General features: G+C 45.8%; 1 protein-coding gene across 1 annotated transcript in view; it reads right to left on the bottom strand.

Moving 5' to 3' along the window:
* Positions 1–23,946, bottom strand: part of CRYBG3 (crystallin beta-gamma domain containing 3) — a 273,103-nt gene that overhangs the window by 61,482 nt on the left and 187,675 nt on the right. The window lies entirely within an intron of this gene.

The raw sequence follows: 23,946 nt of genomic DNA, 5'->3' as shown, positions 1-23,946 counted from the left end.
AGTGGAAGGAGTGACCGCAGACAGGCTTCCAAGGCCTAACATAACAAACTTGGGCTGGCTGTAGGCACTTTTAAATTGGTTCCAGGGGTACACGGGCAGCAGTGGTCTGGTCAGTGGAAGTCTAGTGGAAGGAGTGACCGCAGACAGGCTTCGAAGGCCTAACATAACAAAATTGGGCTGGCTGTAGGCACTTTAAATTGGTTCCAGGGGTACATGGGCAGCAGTGTATGGTCAGTGGAAGTCTAGTGGAAGGAGTGACGGCAGACAGTCTTCGAAGGCCTAACATAACAAAATTGGGCTGACTGTAGGCACTTTTAAATTGGTTCCAGGGTAACACGGCCAGCAGTGGCCTGATCAGTGTAGTAGTTGTAGAAAGAAGGGACCGCAGACAGGCTTCGAAGGCCTAACATAACAAAAATGTCAAAACAATGGTATTGTCAGTGCCAGGCATTGAAGGATGTCAGCGGCTAGACTACACATTGGTGAAGCTGTGAGAGATAATTTTGCTAGTGGTAGAGCACTGTTTGAGCTGGGGGGGGGAACTGTCTTGTGGCCGGCGGTACAGGCACAGGGCCCCTCATATTACAACGGTGTGTCTGACGTTGGGTGCGCACCACCACCGCCAGAGACACTTTATTGTACTATGAGGGACCCAGTGGCAGTGCCGTCGACCAAAAGCGGCCACACCCACCTCTTCAGACAAACAGCACTCTCAAGGGTCCAAGCGCAAAGTGGCGATAGCACGGCCCCGTGTGGGGAGTTTGGCCATTTCGTGAGGTGGAAACATGTCGTATGCTGGACAATCAGGTGAAGAAAATTACGAGATTGGAAAAGTCATTCAGAATAGTCCACAGGCAAGACCTTTTCATAGGAAAGCTAGGTGTCAGCCGGGCAGGGTGGGGCAAAAGATTTTGAAATCCAGTTGTGGTTCATTTTAATGAAGGTTAGATCATCTACATTTTGGGTAGCCAGACGAGTCCTTTTTTCTGTTAGTATTGAACCTGCAGCACTGAATACTCTTTCTGATAGGACACTAGCTGCCGGGCAAGCAAGCTCCTGCAATGCATATTCTGCCAATTCTGGCCAGGTGTCTAATTTGGATGCCCAGTAATCAAATGGGAATGACGGTTGAGGGAGAACGTCGATAAGGGATGAAAAATAGTTTGTAACCATACTGGACAAATGTTGTCTCCTGTCACTTTGAATTGATGCTGCAGTACCTGTCCTGTCTGCGGTCATAGAAAAATCACTCCACAACCTGGTCAGAAAACCCCTCTGTCCAACGCCACTTCTGATTTCTGCCCCTCTAACACCTCTGGTCTGCTGGCCCCTGGAGCTCGTGTGAGAACGATCACGGGCGCTGTGTGCAGGGAATGCCAGAAGCAAACGGTCAACAAGAGTTGATTGTTTTGTTGCTAATATTAGTTCCAAGTTCTCATGTGGCATAATATTTTGCAATTTGCCTTTATAGCGAGGATCAAGGAGGCAGGCCAACCAGTAATCGTCATCGTTCATCATTTTTGTAATGCGTGTGTCCCTTTTGAGGATACGCAAGGCATAATCCGCCATGTGGGCCAAAGTTCCCGTTGTCAAATCTGCGGTTGTGCTTGGTTGAGGGGCAGTTGCAGGCAAATCTACGTCACTTGTGTCCCTCAAAAAACCAGAACCCGGCCTTGCCACGCCACCAATTTCCCGTGCCCCCGGGAAAGCTTCCTCATTAAAAATATACTCATCCCCATCATCCTCCTCATCCTCCACCTCCTCTTCGCCCGGTACCTCGTCATGTACACTGCCCTGACCAGACAATCGCTGACTGTCATCAAGGCTTTCCTCTTCCTCTGGTGCAGACGCCTGATCCTTTATGTGCGTCAAACTTTGCATCAGCAGACGCATTAGGGGGATGCTCATGCTTATTATGGCGTTGTCTGCACTAACCAGCCGTGTGCATTCCTCAAAACACTGAAGGACTTGACACATGTCTTGAATCTTCGACCACTGCACACCTGACAACTCCATGTCTGCCATCCTACTGCCTGCCCGTGTATGTGTATCCTCCCACAAAAACATAACAGCCCGCCTCTGTTCGCACAGTCTCTGAAGCATGTGCAGTGTTGAGTTCCACCTTGTTGCAACGTCTATGATTAGGCGATGCTGGGGAAGGTTCAAAGAACGCTGATAGGTCTGCATACGGCTGGAGTGTACAGGCGAACGGCGGATATGTGCGCAAAGTCCACGCACTTTGAGGAGCAGGTCGGATAACCCCGGATAACTTTTCAGGAAGCACTGCACCACCAGGTTTAAGGTGTGAGCCAGGCAAGGAATGTGTTTCAGTTGGGAAAGGGAGATGGCAGCCATGAAATTCCTTCCGTTATCACTCACTACCTTGCCTGCCTCAAGATCTACAGTGCCCAGCCACGACTGCGTTTCTTGCTGCAAGAACTCGGACAGAACTTCCGCGGTGTGTCTATTGTCGCCCAAACACTTCATAGCCAATACAGCCTGCTGACGTATGCCAGTAGCTGCCCCATAATGGGAGACCTGGTGTGCAACAGTGGCAGGTGCGGATGGAGTGTTTGTGCGACTGCGGTCTGTGGACGAGCTCTTGCTTCTGCAGGAGGACGAGGAGGAGGAGGAGGAGGGGGTGCGAACGGCTACAGACAACTGTTTACTAGACCGTGGGCTAGGCAGAACTGTCCCAAACTTGCTGTCCCCTGTGGACCCTGAATCCACCACATTTACCCAGTGTGCCGTGATGGACACGTAACGTCCCTGGCCATGCCTACTGGTCCATGCATCTGTTGTCAGGTGCACCTTTGTGCTCACAGATTGCCTGAGTGCATGGACGATGCGCTCTTTAACATGCTGGTGGAGGGCTGGGATGGCTTTTCTGGAAAAAAAGTGTCGACTGGGTAGCTCGTAGCGTGGTACAGCGTAGTCCATCAGGTCTTTGAAAGCTTCGCTTTCAACTAACCGGTAGGGCATCATCTCTAACGAGATTAGTCTAGCTATGTGGGCGTTCAAACCCTGTGTACGCGGATGCGAGGCTAAGTATTTCCTTTTTCTAACCATAGTCTCATGTAGGGTGAGCTGGACTGGAGAGCTGGAGATCGTGGAACTAGCGGGGGTGCCGGTGGACATGGCAGACTGAGAGACGGTGGGAGATGGTATTGTTGCCGCCGGTGCCCTAGATGCAGTGTTTCCTACTACGAAACTGGTGATTCCCTGACCCTGACTGCTTTGGCCTGGCAAAGATACCTGCACAGATACAGCAGGTGGTGCGCTAAATGGTGGTCCTACACTGCCGGAAGGGATGTTGCGTTGATGACTAGCTTCATTGGCCGAGGGTGCAACAACCTTAAGGGACGTTTGGTAGTTAGTCCAAGCTTTCAAATGCATGGTGGTTAAATGTCTATGCATGCAACTAGTATTGAGACTTTTCAGATTCTGACCTCTGCTTAAGGAAGTAGAACATTTTTGACAGATGACTTTGCGCTGATCAATTGGATGTTGTTTAAAAAAATGCCAGACTGCACTCTTTCTAGCATCGGATACCTTTTCAGGCATTGCAGACTGAGCTTTAACCGGATGGCCACGCTGTCCTCCACCAGGTTTTGGCTTTGCCACGCGTTTTGGGCAAGATACGGGCCCGGCAGATGGAACCTGTGGCGATGTTGATGCCTGCTGCGGCCCCTCCTCCTCCTCTGCTTCAGAACTGCTGCCGCCTGCACCCTGTTCCCCCAATGGCTGCCAATCGGGGTCAAGAACTGGGTCATCTAATAACTCTTCTTGTACCTCCTGCGCAACTTCGTCTGTGTCACCGTGTCGTTCGGTGGTATAGCGTTCGTGATGGGGCAACATAGTCTCATCAGGGTCTGATTCTTGATCAGCACCCTGCGAGGGCAATGTTGTGGTCTGAGTCAAAGGACCAGCATAGTAGTCTGGCTGTGGCTGTGCGTCAGTGCACTCCATGTCAGATTCAATTTGTAATGGGCATGGACTGTTAACTGCTTCACTTTCTAAGCCAGGGACGGTATGTGTAAAGAGCTCCATGGAGTAACCCGTTGTGTCGCCTGCTGCATTCTTCTCTGTTGTTGTTTTTGCTGAAGAGGACAAGGAAGTGACTTGTCCCTGACCGTGAACATCCACTAACGACGCGCTGCTTTTACTTTTACCAGTTTCACGAGATGAGGCAAAAGAGCTAGAGGCTGAGTCAGCAAGATAAGCCAAAACTTGCTCTTGCTGCTCCGGCTTTAAAAGCGGTTTTCCTAATCCCAGAAAAGGGAGCGTTCGAGGCCTTGTGTAGCCGGACGACGAACCTGGCTCCACAGCTCCAGACTTAGGTGCAATATTTTTTCCCCCACGACCACCTGATGCTCCACCACTACCACTACCCTCATTACCAGCTGACAATGAACGCCCCCGGCCACGACCTCTTCCACTAGACTTCCTCATTGTTTTAAAAACGTAACCAAACTAACGTTATTTGTTGCAGTCACACAACTTACACGGTGAGCTATAACTTCAGTATGATTTAGCTACCCCTTTACAGGTTGGTGAGACCACAGCGAAAATCAGGCCCAATGTTACACACTCTTTTTTTGGTGGCTGCAAATTAGAGAGATGCCCCACACGCAGGACTGTCACTGAAGCACAAATGTTAATATTAATGTCACACTATTATTTTTTTTTTATTTTTATTTTTTTCAGGAACACTTTAGAAACCCCCCAAAAAAAAAAAAATAGATTTTTGCAGGGAGAATTTAGAAAACAAATGTAACAAACTATATGCTTTCTATGGGCCACTGAGTGAGAGATGACGCACACAGGAATCAGGAGTGGCACACAAGCCCAGAGGCCAATATTTTTCTACCAATGATTGATGGAGTTATTTTCTCTGGTAGATTTTGGAACCCAAATCAAGGAAAAAAAATGTAGGCTTTCTATGGACCACAATTGGAGAGAGAGAGAGAGAGAGATGGCACACCCAGGAGTCAAGACTGGCACACAAGCAGAAAGGCCAATATTAATCTCCCACTGTTTTTTTTTTTTTTTTTTTTTTTTTCAGGGAGACTTTAGAAAAAAAAATAATAAAAAAAATATGATTTTATCAGGAAGAATTTAGAAACCAAATAAAATAAAATGATTTTTTCAGGGAGAATTTATAAAACAAATAAAAACAAAAATAGGCGTTCTATGGCCCACTGACTGAGAGATGACGCACACAGGAGTCAGGAGTGGCACACAAACCCAGAGGCCAATATTTTTCTACCAATGATTGATGTAGTTATTTTCTCTGGTAGATTTTAGAACCCAAATCAAGGAAAAAAAATATAGGCTTTCTATGGACCACAATTGGAGAGAGAGAGAGAGAGAGAGAGAGAGAGAGAGAGAGATGGCACACCCAGGAGTCAAGACTGGCACACAAGCAGAAAGGCCAATATTAATCTCCCACTGTTTTTTTTGGTTGTTTTTTTTTTTTTTTTTTTCAGGGAGACTTTAGAAAAAAAAATAATAAAAAAAATATGATTTTATCAGGAAGAATTTAGAAACCAAATAAAATAAAATGATTTTTTCAGGGAGAATTTATAAAACAAATAAAACCAAAAATAGGCGTTCTATGGCCCACTGACTGAGAGATGACGCACCCAGGAGTCAAGACTGGCACACAAGCAGAAAGGCCAATATTAATCTCCCACTGTTTTTTTTGGTTGTTTTTTTTTTTTTTTTTTCAGGGAGACTTTAGAAAAAAAAATAATAAAAAAAATATGATTTTATCAGGAAGAATTTAGAAACCAAATAAAATAAAATGATTTTTTCAGGGAGAATTTATAAAACAAATAAAACCAAAAATAGGCGTTCTATGGCCCACTGACTGAGAGATGACGCACCCAGGAGTCAAGACTGGCACACAAGCAGAAAGGCCAATATTAATCTCCCACTGTTTTTTTTTTTTTTTTTCAGGGAGACTTTAGAAAAAAAAATAATAAAAAAAATATGATTTTATCAGGAAGAATTTAGAAACCAAATAAAATAAAATGATTTTTTCAGGGAGAATTTAGAAAACAAATAAAACCAAAAATAGGCGTTCTATGGCCCACTGACTGAGAGATGACGCACACAGGAGTCAGGAGTGGCACACAAACCCAGAGGCCAATATTTTTCTACCAATGATTGATGTAGTTATTTTCTCTGGTAGATTTTAGAACCCAAATCAAGGAAAAAAAATATAGGCTTTCTATGGACCACAATTGGAGAGAGAGAGAGAGAGAGAGAGAGAGAGAGATGGCACACCCAGGAGTCAAGACTGGCACACAAGCAGAAAGGCCAATATTAATCTCCCACTGTTTTTTTGGTTGTTTTTTTTTTTTTTTTTTCAGGGAGACTTTAGAAATAAAAATAATAAAAAAAATATGATTTTATCAGGAAGAATTTAGAAACCAAATAAAATAAAATGATTTTTTCAGGGAGAATTTAGAAAACAAATAAAACCAAAAATATGCGTTCTATGGCCCACTGACTGAGAGAGAGAGAGAGATGGAACGCTTAGTACTGGCACACAAGCCCAAAGGGCAATATTAATCTCCCTTTTTTTTTCCAGGGAGAATTTCTGAAACCCAAAAAAAAAATAAAATAGGCTTTCTATGGCCCACTATTTGTGAGAGAGATGGGACGCTCAGGACTGGCACAGATGGCACGCTCAGGACTGGCACAGAAGCCCAGAGGCCAATATTAATCTCCCTTTTTTTCTGGGAGAATTTATAAAACCAAAAAAATATTTAAATAGGCTTTCTATGGCCCACTATTTGTGAGAGAGATGGCACGCTCAGGACTGGCACAGATGGCACGCTCACAACTGGCACACAAGCCCAGAGGCCAATATTAATCTCCCTTTTTTCAGGGAGAATTTCTAAAACCCAAAAAAAAAATAAAATAGGCTTTCTATGGCCCACTATTTGTGAGAGAGATGGGACGCTCAGGACTGGCACAGATGGCACGCTCAGGACTGGCACAGAAGCCCAGAGGCCAATATTAATCTCCCTTTTTTTCTGGGAGAATTTATAAAACCAAAAAAATATTTAAATAGGCTTTCTATGGCCCACTATTTGTGAGAGAGATGGCACGCTCAGGACTGGCACAGATGGCACGCTCACAACTGGCACACAAGCCCAGAGGCCAATATTAATCTCCCTTTTTTCAGGGAAAATTGATAAAACAAAAAAAAAAATTAAATAGGCTTTCTATGGCCCACTATTTGTGAGAGAGATGGCACGCTCAGGGCTGGCTGGCACAGATGGCACGCTCAGGACTGGCACACAAGCCCAGAGGCCAATATTAATCTCCCTTTTTTTCTGGGAGAATTTATAAAACCAAAAAAATATTTAAATAGGCTTTCTATGGCCCACTATTTGTGAGAGAGATGGCACGCTCAGGACTGGCACAGATGGCACGCTCACAACTGGCACACAAGCCCAGAGGCCAATATTAATCTCCCTTTTTTCAGGGAGAATTTATAAAACCAAAAAAAAAAATAAATAGGCTTTCTATGGCCCACTATTTGTGAGAGAGATGGCACACTCAGGACTGGCACACAAGCCCAAAGGCCAATATTAATCTCCCACTGTATTTTTATCAGGGAGAATTTATACACCCCACAAAAAAAAATACAGAAAAATGAAAAGGCTTTCTATGGCCCACTATGTGAGAGAGATGGCACACACAGGGATGGCACTCTAGCAGAAATGCCAAATTGCCAATCTTAATCTCCCACCAAAAAAAAAAAAAAAAAAAAAACAGGGAATGTCCTACAATTACTATCTCCCTGCCTGCAGTAATCTCAGCCAGGTATGGCAGGCAGCTACTATCTCCCTGCCTGCAGTAATCTCAGCCAGGTATGGCAGGCAGCAATAAGGAGTGGACTGATGCACAAATGAAATAAAAAGTGTGGACAAACAAAAAAGATAGCTGTGCAGAAAGGAAGGAACAAGAGGATTTGTGCTTTGAAAAAAGCAGTTGGTTTGCACAGCGGCGTACACACAGCAATGCAGCTATCAGGGAGCCTTCTAGGGCAGCCCAATGAGCTACAGCGCTGAGGGGAAAAAAAAAAAAAAAAAAACTTCCACTGTCCCTGCACACCGAGGGTGGTGTTGGACAGTGCAAATCGCTGCAGCACAAGCGGTTTTGTGGTTAATGGACCCTGCCTAACGCTATCCCTGCTTCTGACAAAGCGGCAGCAACCTCTCCCTAAGCTCAGATCAGCAGCAGTAAGATGGCGGTCGGCGGGAACGCCTCTTTATAGCCCCTGTGACGTCGCAGACAGCAAGCCAATCACTGCAATGCCCTTCTCTAAGATGGTGGGGACCAGGACCTATGTCATCACGCTGCCCACACTCTGCGTTTACCTTCATTGGCTGAGAAATGGCGCTTTTCGCGTCATTGAAACGCGACTTTGGCGCGAAAGTCGCGTACCGCATGGCCGACCCCGCACAGGGGTCGGATCGGGTTTCATGAAACCCCGACTTAGCCAAAAGTCGGCGACTTTTGAAAATGTTCGACCCGTTTCGCTCAACCCTAATTGCTAGGGTTGAGCGAAACGGGTCGAACATTTTCAAAAGTCGCCGACTTTTGGCTAAGTCGGGGTTTCATGAAACCCGATCCGACCCCTGTGCGGGGTCGGCCATGCGGTACGCGACTTTCGCGCCAAAGTCGCGTTTCAATGACGCGAAAAGCGCCATTTCTCAGCCAATGAAGGTAAACGCAGAGTGTGGGCAGCGTGATGACATAGGTCCTGGTCCCCACCATCTTAGAGAAGGGCATTGCAGTGATTGGCTTGCTGTCTGCGACGTCACAGGGGCTATAAAGAGGCGTTCCCGCCGACCGCCATCTTACTGCTGCTGATCTGAGCTTAGGGAGAGGTTGCTGCCGCTTTGTCAGAAGCAGGGATAGCGTTAGGCAGGGTCCATTAACCACAAAACCGCTTGTGCTGCAGCGATTTGCACTGTCCAACACCACCCTCGGTGTGCAGGGACAGTGGAAGTTTTTTTTTTTTTTTTTTTCCCCTCAGCGCTGTAGCTCATTGGGCTGCCCTAGAAGGCTCCCTGATAGCTGCATTGCTGTGTGTACGCCGCTGTGCAAACCAACTGCTTTTTTCAAAGCACAAATCCTCTTGTTCCTTCCTTTCTGCACAGCTATCTTTTTTGTTTGTCCACACTTTTTATTTCATTTGTGCATCAGTCCACTCCTTATTGCTGCCTGCCATACCTGGCTGAGATTACTGCAGGCAGGGAGATAGTAGCTGCCTGCCATACCTGGCTGAGATTACTGCAGGCAGGGAGATAGTAATTGTAGGACATTCCCTGTTTTTTTTTTTTTTTTTTTTTTGGTGGGAGATTAAGATTGGCAATTTGGCATTTCTGCTAGAGTGCCATCCCTGTGTGTGCCATCTCTCTCACATAGTGGGCCATAGAAAGCCTTTTCATTTTTCTGTATTGTTTTTTGTGGGGTGTATAAATTCTCCCTGATAAAAATACAGTGGGAGATTAATATTGGCCTTTGGGCTTGTGTGCCAGTCCTGAGTGTGCCATCTCTCTCACAAATAGTGGGCCATAGAAAGCCTATTTATTTTTTTTTTTGGTTTTATAAATTCTCCCTGAAAAAAAGGGAGATTAATATTGGCCTCTGGGCTTGTGTGCCAGTCCTGAGCGTGCCATCTGTGCCAGCCCTGAGCGTGCCATCTCTCTCACAAATAGTGGGCCATAGAAAGCCTATTTAATTTTTTTTTTTGTTTTATAAATTTTCCCTGAAAAAAGGGAGATTAATATTGGCCTCTGGGCTTGTGTGCCAGTTGTGAGCGTGCCATCTGTGCCAGTCCTGAGCGTGCCATCTCTCTCACAAATAGTGGGCCATAGAAAGCCTATTTAAATATTTTTTTGGTTTTATAAATTCTCCCAGAAAAAAAGGGAGATTAATATTGGCCTCTGGGCTTGTGTGCCAGTCCTGAGCGTGCCATCTGTGCCAGCCAGCCCTGAGCGTGCCATCTCTCTCACAAATAGTGGGCCATAGAAAGCCTATTTAATTTTTTTTTTTGTTTTATCAATTTTCCCTGAAAAAAGGGAGATTAATATTGGCCTCTGGGCTTGTGTGCCAGTTGTGAGCGTGCCATCTGTGCCAGTCCTGAGCGTGCCATCTCTCTCACAAATAGTGGGCCATAGAAAGCCTATTTAAATATTTTTTTGGTTTTATAAATTCTCCCAGAAAAAAAGGGAGATTAATATTGGCCTCTGGGCTTCTGTGCCAGTCCTGAGCGTGCCATCTGTGCCAGTCCTGAGCGTCCCATCTCTCTCACAAATAGTGGGCCATAGAAAGCCTATTTTATTTTTTTTTTGGGTTTTAGAAATTCTCCCTGAAAAAAGGGAGATTAATATTGGCCTCTGGGCTTGTGTGCCAGTTGTGAGCGTGCCATCTGTGCCAGTCCTGAGCGTGCCATCTCTCTCACAAATAGTGGGCCATAGAAAGCCTATTTAAATATTTTTTTGGTTTTATAAATTCTCCCAGAAAAAAAGGGAGATTAATATTGGCCTCTGGGCTTCTGTGCCAGTCCTGAGCGTGCCATCTGTGCCAGTCCTGAGCGTCCCATCTCTCTCACAAATAGTGGGCCATAGAAAGCCTATTTTATTTTTTTTTTGGGTTTCAGAAATTCTCCCTGGAAAAAAAAAGGGAGATTAATATTGCCCTTTGGGCTTGTGTGCCAGTACTAAGCGTTCCATCTCTCTCTCTCTCTCAGTCAGTGGGCCATAGAACGCATATTTTTGGTTTTATTTGTTTTCTAAATTCTCCCTGAAAAAATCATTTTATTTTATTTGGTTTCTAAATTCTTCCTGATAAAATCATATTTTTTTTATTATTTTTATTTCTAAAGTCTCCCTGAAAAAAAAAAAAAAAAAACAACCAAAAAAACAGTGGGAGATTAATATTGGCCTTTCTGCTTGTGTGCCAGTCTTGACTCCTGGGTGTGCCATCTCTCTCTCTCTCTCTCTCTCTCTCTCTCTCCAATTGTGGTCCATAGAAAGCCTATATTTTTTTTCCTTGATTTGGGTTCTAAAATCTACCAGAGAAAATAACTACATCAATCATTGGTAGAAAAATATTGGCCTCTGGGTTTGTGTGCCACTCCTGACTCCTGTGTGCGTCATCTCTCAGTCAGTGGGCCATAGAACGCCTATTTTTGGTTTTATTTGTTTTCTAAATTCTCCCTGAAAAAATCATTTTATTTTATTTGGTTTCTAAATTCTTCCTGATAAAATCATATTTTTTTTATTATTTTTTTTTCTAAAGTCTCCCTGAAAAAAAAAAAAAAAAACAGTGGGAGATTAATATTGGCCTTTCTGCTTGTGTGCCAGTCTTGACTCCTGGGTGCGTCATCTCTCAGTCAGTGGGCCATAGAACGCCTATTTTTGGTTTTATTTGTTTTATAAATTCTCCCTGAAAAAATCATTTTATTTTATTTGGTTTCTAAATTCTTCCTGATAAAATCATATTTTTTTTATTATTTTTTTTTCTAAAGTCTCCCTGAAAAAAAAAAAAAAAAAACAACCAAAAAAAACAGTGGGAGATTAATATTGGCCTTTCTGCTTGTGTGCCAGTCTTGACTCCTGGGTGCGTCATCTCTCAGTCAGTGGGCCATAGAACGCCTATTTTTGGTTTTATTTGTTTTATAAATTCTCCCTGAAAAAATCATTTTATTTTATTTGGTTTCTAAATTCTTCCTGATAAAATCATATTTTTTTTATTATTTTTTTTTCTAAAGTCTCCCTGAAAAAAAAAAAAAAAAAAACAACCAAAAAAAACAGTGGGAGATTAATATTGGCCTTTCTGCTTGTGTGCCAGTCTTGACTCCTGGGTGTGCCATCTCTCTCTCTCTCTCTCTCTCTCTCTCTCTCTCTCTCTCTCTCTCTCTCTCTCCAATTGTGGTCCATAGAAAGCCTATATTTTTTTTCCTTGATTTGGGTTCTAAAATCTACCAGAGAAAATAACTACATCAATCATTGGTAGAAAAATATTGGCCTCTGGGTTTGTGTGCCACTCCTGACTCCTGTGTGCGTCATCTCTCAGTCAGTGGGCCATAGAACGCCTATTTTTGTTTTTATTTGTTTTATAAATTCTCCCTGAAAAAATCATTTTATTTTATTTGGTTTCTAAATTCTTCCTGATAAAATCATATTTTTTTTATTATTTTTTTTTCTAAAGTCTCCCTGAAAAAAAAAAAAAAAAAAAAAAAAACAGTGGGAGATTAATATTGGCCTTTCTGCTTGTGTGCCAGTCTTGACTCCTGGGTGTGCCATCTCTCTCTCTCTCTCTCTCCAATTGTGGTCCATAGAAAGCCTACATTTTTTTTCCTTGATTTGGGTTCCAAAATCTACCAGAGAAAATAACTCCATCAATCATTGGTAGAAAAATATTGGCCTCTGGGCTTGTGTGCCACTCCTGATTCCTGTGTGCGTCATCTCTCACTCAGTGGCCCATAGAAAGCATATAGTTTGTTACATTTGTTTTCTAAATTCTCCCTGCAAAAATCTATTTATTTTTTTTTGGGGGGTTTCTAAAGTGTTCCTGAAAAAAATAAAAATAAAAAAAAAATAATAGTGTGACATTAATATTAACATTTGTGCTTCAGTGACAGTCCTGCGTGTGGGGCATCTCTCTAATTTGCAGCCACCAAAAAAAGAGTGTGTAACATTGGGCCTGATTTTCGCTGTGGTCTCACCAACCTGTAAAGGGGTAGCTAAATCATACTGAAGTTATAGCTCACCGTGTAAGTTGTGTGACTGCAACAAATAACGTTAGTTTGGTTACGTTTTTAAAACAATGAGGAAGTCTAGTGGAAGAGGTCGTGGCCGGGGGCGTTCATTGTCAGCTGGTAATGAGGGTAGTGGTAGTGGTGGAGCATCAGGTGGTCGTGGGGGAAAAAATATTGCACCTAAGTCTGGAGCTGTGGAGCCAGGTTCGTCGTCCGGCTACACAAGGCCTCGAACGCTCCCTTTTCTGGGATTAGGAAAACCGCTTTTAAAGCCGGAGCAGCAAGAGCAAGTTTTGGCTTATCTTGCTGACTCAGCCTCTAGCTCTTTTGCCTCATCTCGTGAAACTGGTAAAAGTAAAAGCAGCGCGTCGTTAGTGGATGTTCACGGTCAGGGACAAGTCACTTCCTTGTCCTCTTCAGCAAAAACAACAACAGAGAAGAATGCAGCAGGCGACACAACGGGTTACTCCATGGAGCTCTTTACACATACCGTCCCTGGCTTAGAAAGTGAAGCAGTTAACAGTCCATGCCCATTACAAATTGAATCTGACATGGAGTGCACTGACGCACAGCCACAGCCAGACTACTATGCTGGTCCTTTGACTCAGACCACAACATTGCCCTCGCAGGGTGCTGATCAAGAATCAGACCCTGATGAGACTATGTTGCCCCATCACGAACGCTATACCACCGAACGACACGGTGACACAGACGAAGTTGCGCAGGAGGTACAAGAAGAGTTATTAGATGACCCAGTTCTTGACCCCGATTGGCAGCCATTGGGGGAACAGGGTGCAGGCGGCAGCAGTTCTGAAGCAGAGGAGGAGGAGGGGCCGCAGCAGGCATCAACATCGCCACAGGTTCCATCTGCCGGGCCCGTATCTTGCCCAAAACGCGTGGCAAAGCCAAAACCTGGTGGAGGACAGCGTGGCCATCCGGTTAAAGCTCAGTCTGCAATGCCTGAAAAGGTATCCGATGCTAGAAAGAGTGCAGTCTGGCATTTTTTTAAACAACATCCAATTGATCAGCGCAAAGTCATCTGTCAAAAATGTTCTACTTCCTTAAGCAGAGGTCAGAATCTGAAAAGTCTCAATACTAGTTGCATGCATAGACATTTAACCACCATGCATTTGAAAGCTTGGACTAACTACCAAACGTCCCTTAAGGTTGTTGCACCCTCGGCCAATGAAGCTAGTCATCAACGCAACATCCCTTCCGGCAGTGTAGGACCACCATTTAGCGCACCACCTGCTGTATCTGTGCAGGTATCTTTGCCAGGCCAAAGCAGTCAGGGTCAGGGAATCACCAGTTTCGTAGTAGGAAACACTGCATCTAGGGCACCGGCGGCAACAATACCATCTCCCACCGTCTCTCAGTCTGCCATGTCCACCGGCACCCCCGCTAGTTCCACGATCTCCAGCTCTCCAGTCCAGCTCACCCTACATGAGACTATGGTTAGAAAAAGGAAATACTTAGCCTCGCATCCGCGTACACAGGGTTTGAACGCCCACATAGCTAGACTAATCTCGTTAGAGATGATGCCCTACCGGTTAGTTGAAAGCGAAGCTTTCAAAGACCTGATGGACTACGCTGTACCACGCTACGAGCTACCCAGTCGACACTTTTTTTCCAGAAAAGCCATCCCAGCCCTCCACCAGCATGTTAAAGAGCGCATCGTCCATGCACTCAGGCAATCTGTGAGCACAAAGGTGCACCTGACAACAGATGCATGGACCAGTAGGCATGGCCAGGGACGTTACGTGTCCATCACGGCACACTGGGTAAATGTGGTGGATTCAGGGTCCACAGGGGACAGCAAGTTTGGGACAGTTCTGCCTAGCCCACGGTCTAGTAAACAGTTGTCTGTAGCCGTTCGCACCCCCTCCTCCTCCTCCTCCTCGTCCTCCTGCAGAAGCAAGAGCTCGTCCACAGACCGCAGTCGCACAAACACTCCATCCGCACCTGCCACTGTTGCACACCAGGTCTCCCATTATGGGGCAGCTACTGGCATACGTCAGCAGGCTGTATTGGCTATGAAGTGTTTGGGCGACAATAGACACACCGCGGAAGTTCTGTCCGAGTTCTTGCAGCAAGAAACGCAGTCGTGGCTGGGCACTGTAGATCTTGAGGCAGGCAAGGTAGTGAGTGATAACGGAAGGAATTTCATGGCTGCCATCTCCCTTTCCCAACTGAAACACATTCCTTGCCTGGCTCACACCTTAAACCTGGTGGTGCAGTGCTTCCTGAAAAGTTATCCGGGGTTATCCGACCTGCTCCTCAAAGTGCGTGGACTTTGCGCACATATCCGCCGTTCGCCTGTACACTCCAGCCGTATGCAGACCTATCAGCGTTCTTTGAACCTTCCCCAGCATCGCCTAATCATAGACGTTGCAACAAGGTGGAACTCAACACTGCACATGCTTCAGAGACTGTGCGAACAGAGGCGGGCTGTTATGTTTTTGTGGGAGGATACACATACACGGGCAGGCAGTAGGATGGCAGACATGGAGTTGTCAGGTGTGCAGTGGTCGAAGATTCAAGACATGTGTCAAGTCCTTCAGTGTTTTGAGGAATGCACACGGCTGGTTAGTGCAGACAACGCCATAATAAGCATGAGCATCCCCCTAATGCGTCTGCTGATGCAAAGTTTGACGCACATAAAGGATCAGGCGTCTGCACCAGAGGAAGAGGAAAGCCTTGATGACAGTCAGCGATTGTCTGGTCAGGGCAGTGTACATGACGAGGTACCGGGCGAAGAGGAGGTGGAGGATGAGGAGGATGATGGGGATGAGTATATTTTTAATGAGGAAGCTTTCCCGGGGGCACGGGAAATTGGTGGCGTGGCAAGGCCGGGTTCTGGTTTTTTGAGGGACACAAGTGACGTAGATTTGCCTGCAACTGCCCCTCAACCAAGCACAACCGCAGATTTGACAACGGGAACTTTGGCCCACATGGCGGATTATGCCTTGCGTATCCTCAAAAGGGACACACGCATTACAAAAATGATGAACGATGACGATTACTGGTTGGCCTGCCTCCTTGATCCTCGCTATAAAGGCAAATTGCAAAATATTATGCCACATGAGAACTTGGAACTAATATTAGCAACAAAACAATCAACTCTTGTTGACCGTTTGCTTCTGGCATTCCCTGCACACAGCGCCCGTGATCGTTCTCACACGAGCTCCAGGGGCCAGCAGACCAGAGGTGTTAGAGGGGCAGAAATCAGAAGTGGCGTTGGACAGAGGGGTTTTCTGACCAGGTTGTGGAGTGATTTTTCTATGACCGCAGACAGGACAGGTACTGCAGCATCAATTCAAAGTGACAGGAGACAACATTTGTCCAGTATGGTTACAAACTATTTTTCATCCCTTATCGACGTTCTCCCTCAACCGTCATTCCCATTTGATTACTGGGCATCCAAATTAGACACCTGGCCAGAATTGGCAGAATATGCATTGCAGGAGCTTGCTTGCCCGGCAGCTAGTGTCCTATCAGAAAGAGTATTCAGTGCTGCAGGTTCAATACTAACAGAAAAAAGGACTCGTCTGGCTACCCAAAATGTAGATGATCTAACCTTCATTAAAATGAACCACAACTGGATTTCAAAATCTTTTGCCCCACCCTGCCCGGCTGACACCTAGCTTTCCTATGAAAAGGTCTTGCCTGTGGACTATTCTGAATGACTTTTCCAATCTCGTAATTTTCTTCACCTGATTGTCCAGCATACGACATGTTTCCACCTCACGAAATGGCCAAACTCCCCACACGGGGCCGTGCTATCGCCACTTTGCGCTTGGACCCTTGAGAGTGCTGTTTGTCTGAAGAGGTGGGTGTGGCCGCTTTTGGTCGACGGCACTGCCACTGGGTCCCTCATAGTACAATAAAGTGTCTCTGGCGGTGGTGGTGCGCACCCAACGTCAGACACACCGTTGTAATATGAGGGGCCCTGTGCCTGTACCGCCGGCCACAAGACAGTTCCCCCCCCCAGCTCAAACAGTGCTCTACCACTAGCAAAATTATCTCTCACAGCTTCACCAATGTGTAGTCTAGCCGCTGACATCCTTCAATGCCTGGCACTGACAATACCATTGTTTTGACATTTTTGTTATGTTAGGCCTTCGAAGCCTGTCTGCGGTCCCTTCTTTCTACAACTACTACACTGACCAGGCCACTGCTGGCCGTGTTACCCTGGAACCAATTTAAAAGTGCCTACAGTCAGCCCAATTTTGTTATGTTAGGCCTTCGAAGACTGTCTGCCGTCACTCCTTCCACTAGACTTCCACTGACCATACACTGCTGCCCATGTACCCCTGGAACCAATTTAAAGTGCCTACAGCCAGCCCAATTTTGTTATGTTAGGCCTTCGAAGCCTGTCTGCGGTCACTCCTTCCACTAGACTTCCACTGACCAGACCACTGCTGCCCGTGTACCCCTGGAACCAATTTAAAAGTGCCTACAGCCAGCCCAAGTTTGTTATGTTAGGCCTTGGAAGCCTGTCTGCGGTCACTCCTTCCACTAGACTTCCACTGACCAGACCACTGCTGCCCGTGTACCCCTGGAACCAATTTAAAAGTGCCTACAGCCAGCCCAAGTTTGTTATGTTAGGCCTTGGAAGCCTGTCTGCGGTCACTCCTTCCACTAGACTTCCACTGACCAGACCACTGCTGCCCGTGTACCCCTGGAACCAATTTAAAAGTGCCTACAGCCAGCCCAAGTTTGTTATGTTAGGCCTTGGAAGCCTGTCTGCGGTCACTCCTTCCACTAGACTTCCACTGACCAGACCACTGCTGCCCGTGTACCCCTGGAACCAATTTAAAAGTGCCTACAGCCAGCCCAAGTTTGTTATGTTAGGCCTTGGAAGCCTGTCTGCGGTCACTCCTTCCACTAGACTTCCACTGACCAGACCACTGCTGCCCGTGTACCCCTGGAACCAATTTAAAAGTGCCTACAGCCAGCCCAAGTTTGTTATGTTAGGCCTTCTAAGCCTGTCTGCGGTCCATTCTTTCAACTACTACTACACTGACCAGGTCACTGCTGCCCGTGTACCCCTGGAACCAATTTAAAATTGCCTACAGCCAGCCCAATTTTTTTATTTTAGGCCTTCGATGCCTGTCTGCGGTCCATTCTTTCAACTACTACTACACTGACCAGGTCACTGCTGTCCGTGTACCCCTGGAACCAATTTAAAATTGCCTACAGCCATTTGTTATTATTTTAGGCCTTCGATGCCTGTCTGCGGTCACTCCTTCCACTAGGCCTCCACTGACCACACCACTGCTGTCCGTGTACCCCTGGAACCAATTTAAAATTGCCTACAGCCAGCCCAATTTTTTTATTTTAGGCCTTCGATGCCTGTCTGCGGTCCATTCTTTCAACTACTACTACACTGACCAGGTCACTGCTGCCCGTGTACCCCTGGAACCAATTTAAAATTGCCTACAGCCATGTGTTATTATTTTAGGCATTCGATGCCTGTCTGCGGTCCATTTTTTCAACTACTACTACACTGACCAGGTCACTGCTGCCCGTGTACCCCTGGAACCAATTTAAAATTGCCTACAGCCATGTGTTATTATTTTAGGCCTTCGATGCCTGTCTGCGGTCACTCCTTCCACTAGGCCTCCACTGACCACACCACTGCTGTCCGTGTACCCCTGGAACCAATTTAAAATTGCCTACAGCCATGTGTTATTATTTTAGGCCTTCGATGCCTGTCTGCGGTCACTCCTTCCACTAGGCCTCCACTGACCACACCACTGCTGTCCGTGTACCCCTGGAACCAATTTAAAATTGCCTACAGCCAGCCCAATTTTTTTATTTTAGGCCTTCGATGCCTGTCTGCGGTCCATTCTTTCAACTACTACTACACTGACCAGGTCACTGCTGTCCGTGTACCCCTGTAACCAATTTAAAATTGCCTACAGCCATGTGTTATTATTTTAGGCATTCGATGCCTGTCTGCGGTCCATTTTTTCAACTACTACTACACTGACCAGGTCACTGCTGCCCGTGTACCCCTGGAACCAATTTAAAATTGCCTACAGCCATGTGTTATTATTTTAGGCCTTCGATGCCTGTCTGCGGTCACTCCTTCCACTAGGCCTCCACTGACCACACCACTGCTGCCCGTGTACCCCTGGAACCAATTTAAAATTGCCTACAGCCAGCCCAATTTTTTTATTTTAGGCCTTCGATGCCTGTCTGCGGTCCATTCTTTCAACTACTACTACACTGACCAGGTCACTGCTGCCCGTGTACCCCTGGAACCAATTTAAAATTGCCTACAGCCATGTGTTATTATTTTAGGCCTTCGATGCCTGTCTGCGGTCACTCCTTCCACTAGGCCTCCACTGACCACACCACTGCTGTCCGTGTACCCCTGGAACCAATTTAAAATTGCCTACAGCCAGCCCAATTTTTTTATTTTAGGCCTTCGATGCCTGTCTGCGGTCCATTCTTTCAACTACTACTACACTGACCAGGTCACTGCTGTCCGTGTACCCCTGTAACCAATTTAAAATTGCCTACAGCCATGTGTTATTATTTTAGGCATTCGATGCCTGTCTGCGGTCCATTTTTTCAACTACTACTACACTGACCAGGTCACTGCTGCCCGTGTACCCCTGGAACCAATTTAAAATTGCCTACAGCCATGTGTTATTATTTTAGGCCTTCGATGCCTGTCTGCGGTCACTCCTTCCACTAGGCCTCCACTGACCACACCACTGCTGCCCGTGTACCCCTGGAACCAATTTAAAATTGCCTACAGCCAGCCCAATTTTTTTATTTTAGGCCTTCGATGCCTGTCTGCGGTCCATTCTTTCAACTACTACTACACTGACCAGGTCACTGCTGCCCGTGTACCCCTGGAACCAATTTAAAATTGCCTACAGCCATGTGTTATTATTTTAGGCCTTCGATGCCTGTCTGCGGTCACTCCTTCCACTAGGCCTCCACTGACCACACCACTGCTGTCCGTGTACCCCTGGAACCAATTTAAAATTGCCTACAGCCATGTGTTATTATTTTAGGCCTTCGATGCCTGTCTGCGGTCCATTCTTTCAACTACTACTACACTGACCAGGGCACTGCTGGCCGTGTACCCCTGGAACCAACATCAGAAAATATAAAAATAAGTATTTTGCTTATAAAAAAGAAAATACTGGTGAGATATCAAATGCAGACATTTTAACATTAAAAACAAACACACAACTCTAATCTGGTACAGTACTAAAAATGGCCACCAGCTACAATTACTTTCTCCTGCAAGTAGTTAACTGAAAGTTTTTTTAAATTGAAAACACACATATGGCATCCACCGAGTGTTGTCCTGTCGCGTCTTCTTTATATTATTGCCGAGAAGATGCAAAATAATGAAAATAATAAAATCATTAATTACCAAAATAATAGAGAAAGTCAACACCACATTGCAAATAAACATTCATTCCAAATAAAGAAGCAGGGCGCGTCCGAGGGTGAGTATATACCTAATAAGAATATAATCACCCTCGGACGCGCAATGCTTATTTCCAACAGCCTTCCTTCCTAAGAATCAGCCCTTCCGTCGTGTAGAGAGACGTTGTGTTACACTCCAAGGTGTTCCCCAGGTTGCCTTTCCTGAGCTTCGATCTTCCGGCTCTCGTTTAGTAGTTCTTGGAAACTACTCTGCATTAGGCCTTCAAATTGGGTATGGGGTGTAGAGAGATGGTGTGTTCCACTCCAAGGTGTTCCCCAGGTTGCCTTTCCTGAGCTTCGATCTTCCGGCTCTCGTTTAGTAGTTGTTGGAAACTACGCTGCATTAGGCCTTCAAATTGGGTATGGGGTGTAGCGAGAGGGTGTGTTACACTCCAAGGTGTTCCCCAGGTTGCCTTTCCTGAGCTTCGATCTTCCGGCTCTCGTTTAGTAGTTCTTGGAAACTACACTGCATTAGGCCTTCAAATTGGGTATGGGGTGTAGAGAGAGGGTGTGTTACACTCCAAGGTGTTCCCCAGGTTGCCTTTCCTGAGCTTCGATATTCCGGCTCTCGTTTAGTAGTTGTCGGAAACTACGCTGCATTAGGCCTACAAATTGGGTATGGGGCGTAGAGAGAGGGTGTGTTACACTCCAAGGTGTTCCCCAGGTTGCCTTTCCTGAGCTTCGATATTCCGGCTCTCGTTTAGTAGTTGTCGGAAACTACGCTGCATTAGGCCTACAAATTGGGTATGGGGTGTAGAGAGAGGGTGTGTTACACTCCAAGGTGTTCCCCAGGTTGCCTTTCCTGAGCTTCGATCTTCATGCTCTCGTTTAGTAGTTGTCGGAAACTACGCTGCATTAGGCCTACAAATTGGGTATGGGGTGTAGAGAGAGGGTTTGTTACACTCCAAGGTGTTCCCCAGGTTGCCTTTCCTGAGCTTCGATCTTCCGGCTCTCGTTTAGTAGTTCTTGGAAACTACACTGCATTAGGCCTTCAAATTGGGTATGGGGTGTAGAGAGAGGGTGTGTTACACTCCAAGGTGTTCCCCAGGTTGCCTTTCCTGAGCTTCGATATTCCGGCTCTCGTTTAGTAGTTGTCGGAAACTACGCTGCATTAGGCCTACAAATTGGGTATGGGGCGTAGAGAGAGGGTGTGTTACACTCCAAGGTGTTCCCCAGGTTGCCTTTCCTGAGCTTCGATATTCCGGCTCTCGTTTAGTAGTTGTCGGAAACTACGCTGCATTAGGCCTACAAATTGGGTATGGGGTGTAGAGAGAGGGTGTGTTACACTCCAAGGTGTTCCCCAGGTTGCCTTTCCTGAGCTTCGATCTTCCGGCTCTCGTTTAGTAGTTCTTGGAAACTACACTGCATTAGGCCTTCAAATTGGGTATGGGGTGTAGAGAGAGGGTGTGTTACACTCTAAGGTGTTCCCCAGGTTTCCTTGCCATTGCTTCGGTCTTCCGACTCTCGTTTAGTAGTTGTAGAAAAGTACACTGCATTAGGCCATACAAAATGGGTATGGGGTGGAGAGAGATGGTGTGTTACACTCCAAGGTGTTCCCCAGGTTGCCTTTCCTGAGCTTCTATCTTCAGGCTCTCATTAAATTGTGGTTAAATGGAACAACTGCATTTGGCGTACTAGTTGGTTTGGGGCCTACTATCGGTGTCTGCCACTCCTTGCTGTTCTCCTCCACTGAACAAAGCTGTGCCGCCTGTTTACTACGGTTGCCAATTTTGAACTGCATTTCGACTACTTACTGATTTGGCCCTACTCTCTGTGTCAGCCTCTCATTCCAGTTGTCCTCCACTGCAATGCCCCCTGGTTATTCCTGTGTTACCAATTTTGAACTGCATTTAGCCCACTTTCTTCTTTGGGCCTATATCTGTGTTTCCACTTCATCGTGCCCATTGCCCAGCCAGTGATAGATGAGTCTGCTGGTACATTGACCCATAACGCAACATTCCCCGTGCACGCTACACAACAACATTGTGACCCTGCTGAAAGTCAGGTTGCTCTTCCCGCATACCATACCACCTTACACGGGGACAAAGAGGAAGGTGCAGATGAAAGTGCAGGTTCCTTCATCAGGTGGGGGGAGGAATACTAGTTGGCGACGTCACTGGCACAGGGCCTCTCATAGTACGCAAAAGTGTTGCTGCCGGTGGGAGGCGCCCCCGCCGTGCAAACACACCGCTGTACTTTGAGGGGCCCTGTGCCAGTGCCAATGCCAACGAGTGGGCCCCCCCTGCTTGCTCAGGTTCACAGCACTTGCAAAGTTGAAATACTTACCTCTCCCTGCTCCACTGCCGTGACGTGGTCCAGATTTCCTGGGCCCACTAATTACTTGAACCAGCCCTACCCCCCACAACTTTAGCCAAATGACCCCCAATTTCAAATGCCTTCCAATTATTATAAGGTAAATTACGCTTGACAAGCTTCATTAAGAAGAATGGATGGTTTTGACATTAAAATGGCCACTCTAGGTGTTTTCCTGGCCCCCACTCACTGCCGACTATGCTGCCCCATTGACTTGCATTGGGTTTCGTGTTTCGGTCGATCCCGACTTTACGTCATAATCGGCCGATTTCACTCGACCCGACTTTGGACATAGTCGGGTTTCGCAAAACCCGGCTCGACTCTAAAAAGGTCAAGGTCGCTCAACTCTAGTTATTGCTAGTGTCTGATGCTATCGTTCTGCAATAAGCCACTATTATTTCTTGTACATTGCCGCTAAGGCCTCATTCATGTGTTTTTTAGGTACTTGTCCTATCTGTATAGAATATGGACCTAATGTAGTTTATGGGCTATTCACATGTCCATGCTTTATTGAGGTCCACAAACGAAAACCCAAAAAAGAAAACATGTCCATTTTTGATCAGAGTCAGGGATCCAACTCGCCCATTGAAATCACTGGGTCTGTGAAAAAAATTGGATAGTACATAGATGCTATCTGTGTGTCATGAAGTAGGTACAAAGAAGGAAAAATCCAGCTACTTCCCCAAGGGATTATATTATTAATAAAAAATATATACTTTATTGACCCATATTAAAAGCATGAGAAACACTGGGCCTACGCGTTTCAAGCAAAAACAGCTCTTAGTCATTTTTTGGTTGAAACGCGTGGGCCTAATGCTTCTCGTACTTCCATATACTTACAGTACCTTGTTTCATCAGGGAACCGGAACTCAGGATTTCCTTGCACTGCACCCATCAAGGAACAACTACATCAGTGAGCTGATGTAATCTCTTTTTCTGTATATATTGGCTATAATCTATATATTGGCTACAATTAATGCAGATAATGTTGACATGGATCATTTGCAATCCTAATGATTTATTATGATTTTCCAATATGTCCGTAAAAAATATTGCCTGTCCGTAAGTTTTTGATAAGCTGTCCAGGAAAAATAAAAAGTCAAGAAGGCAATCCTGGAGGTGGTTGGATCTCCCATATAAATGGAGAGGGTCATACACGCACAGCTATCTATCCACTAGCACTAGAGCATAGCCCCATTCTTGAGACAAATCCGGGTCCCATTATTAGAAGGACCTGCATCTATCATAGATTTGTGGCATATCTGGGTGAATTCAATAATAATAAATAAGAAGGGTTCGGCTAGGGTGTTTTCAGTCCTGTTTTTCTGTTCCATTATGGGAACATAAAAAAAAAAAATACAAAAAGTCAGCCCTGTTCTATG

This window comes from Ranitomeya imitator, chromosome 3 (assembly GCF_032444005.1).
Source record: "Ranitomeya imitator isolate aRanImi1 chromosome 3, aRanImi1.pri, whole genome shotgun sequence".
Classification (NCBI taxonomy): domain Eukaryota; kingdom Metazoa; phylum Chordata; class Amphibia; order Anura; family Dendrobatidae; genus Ranitomeya; species Ranitomeya imitator.
The sequence above is the reverse complement of the archived record's forward strand: the minus strand, read 5'-3'. Positions and strand labels throughout refer to the sequence as shown.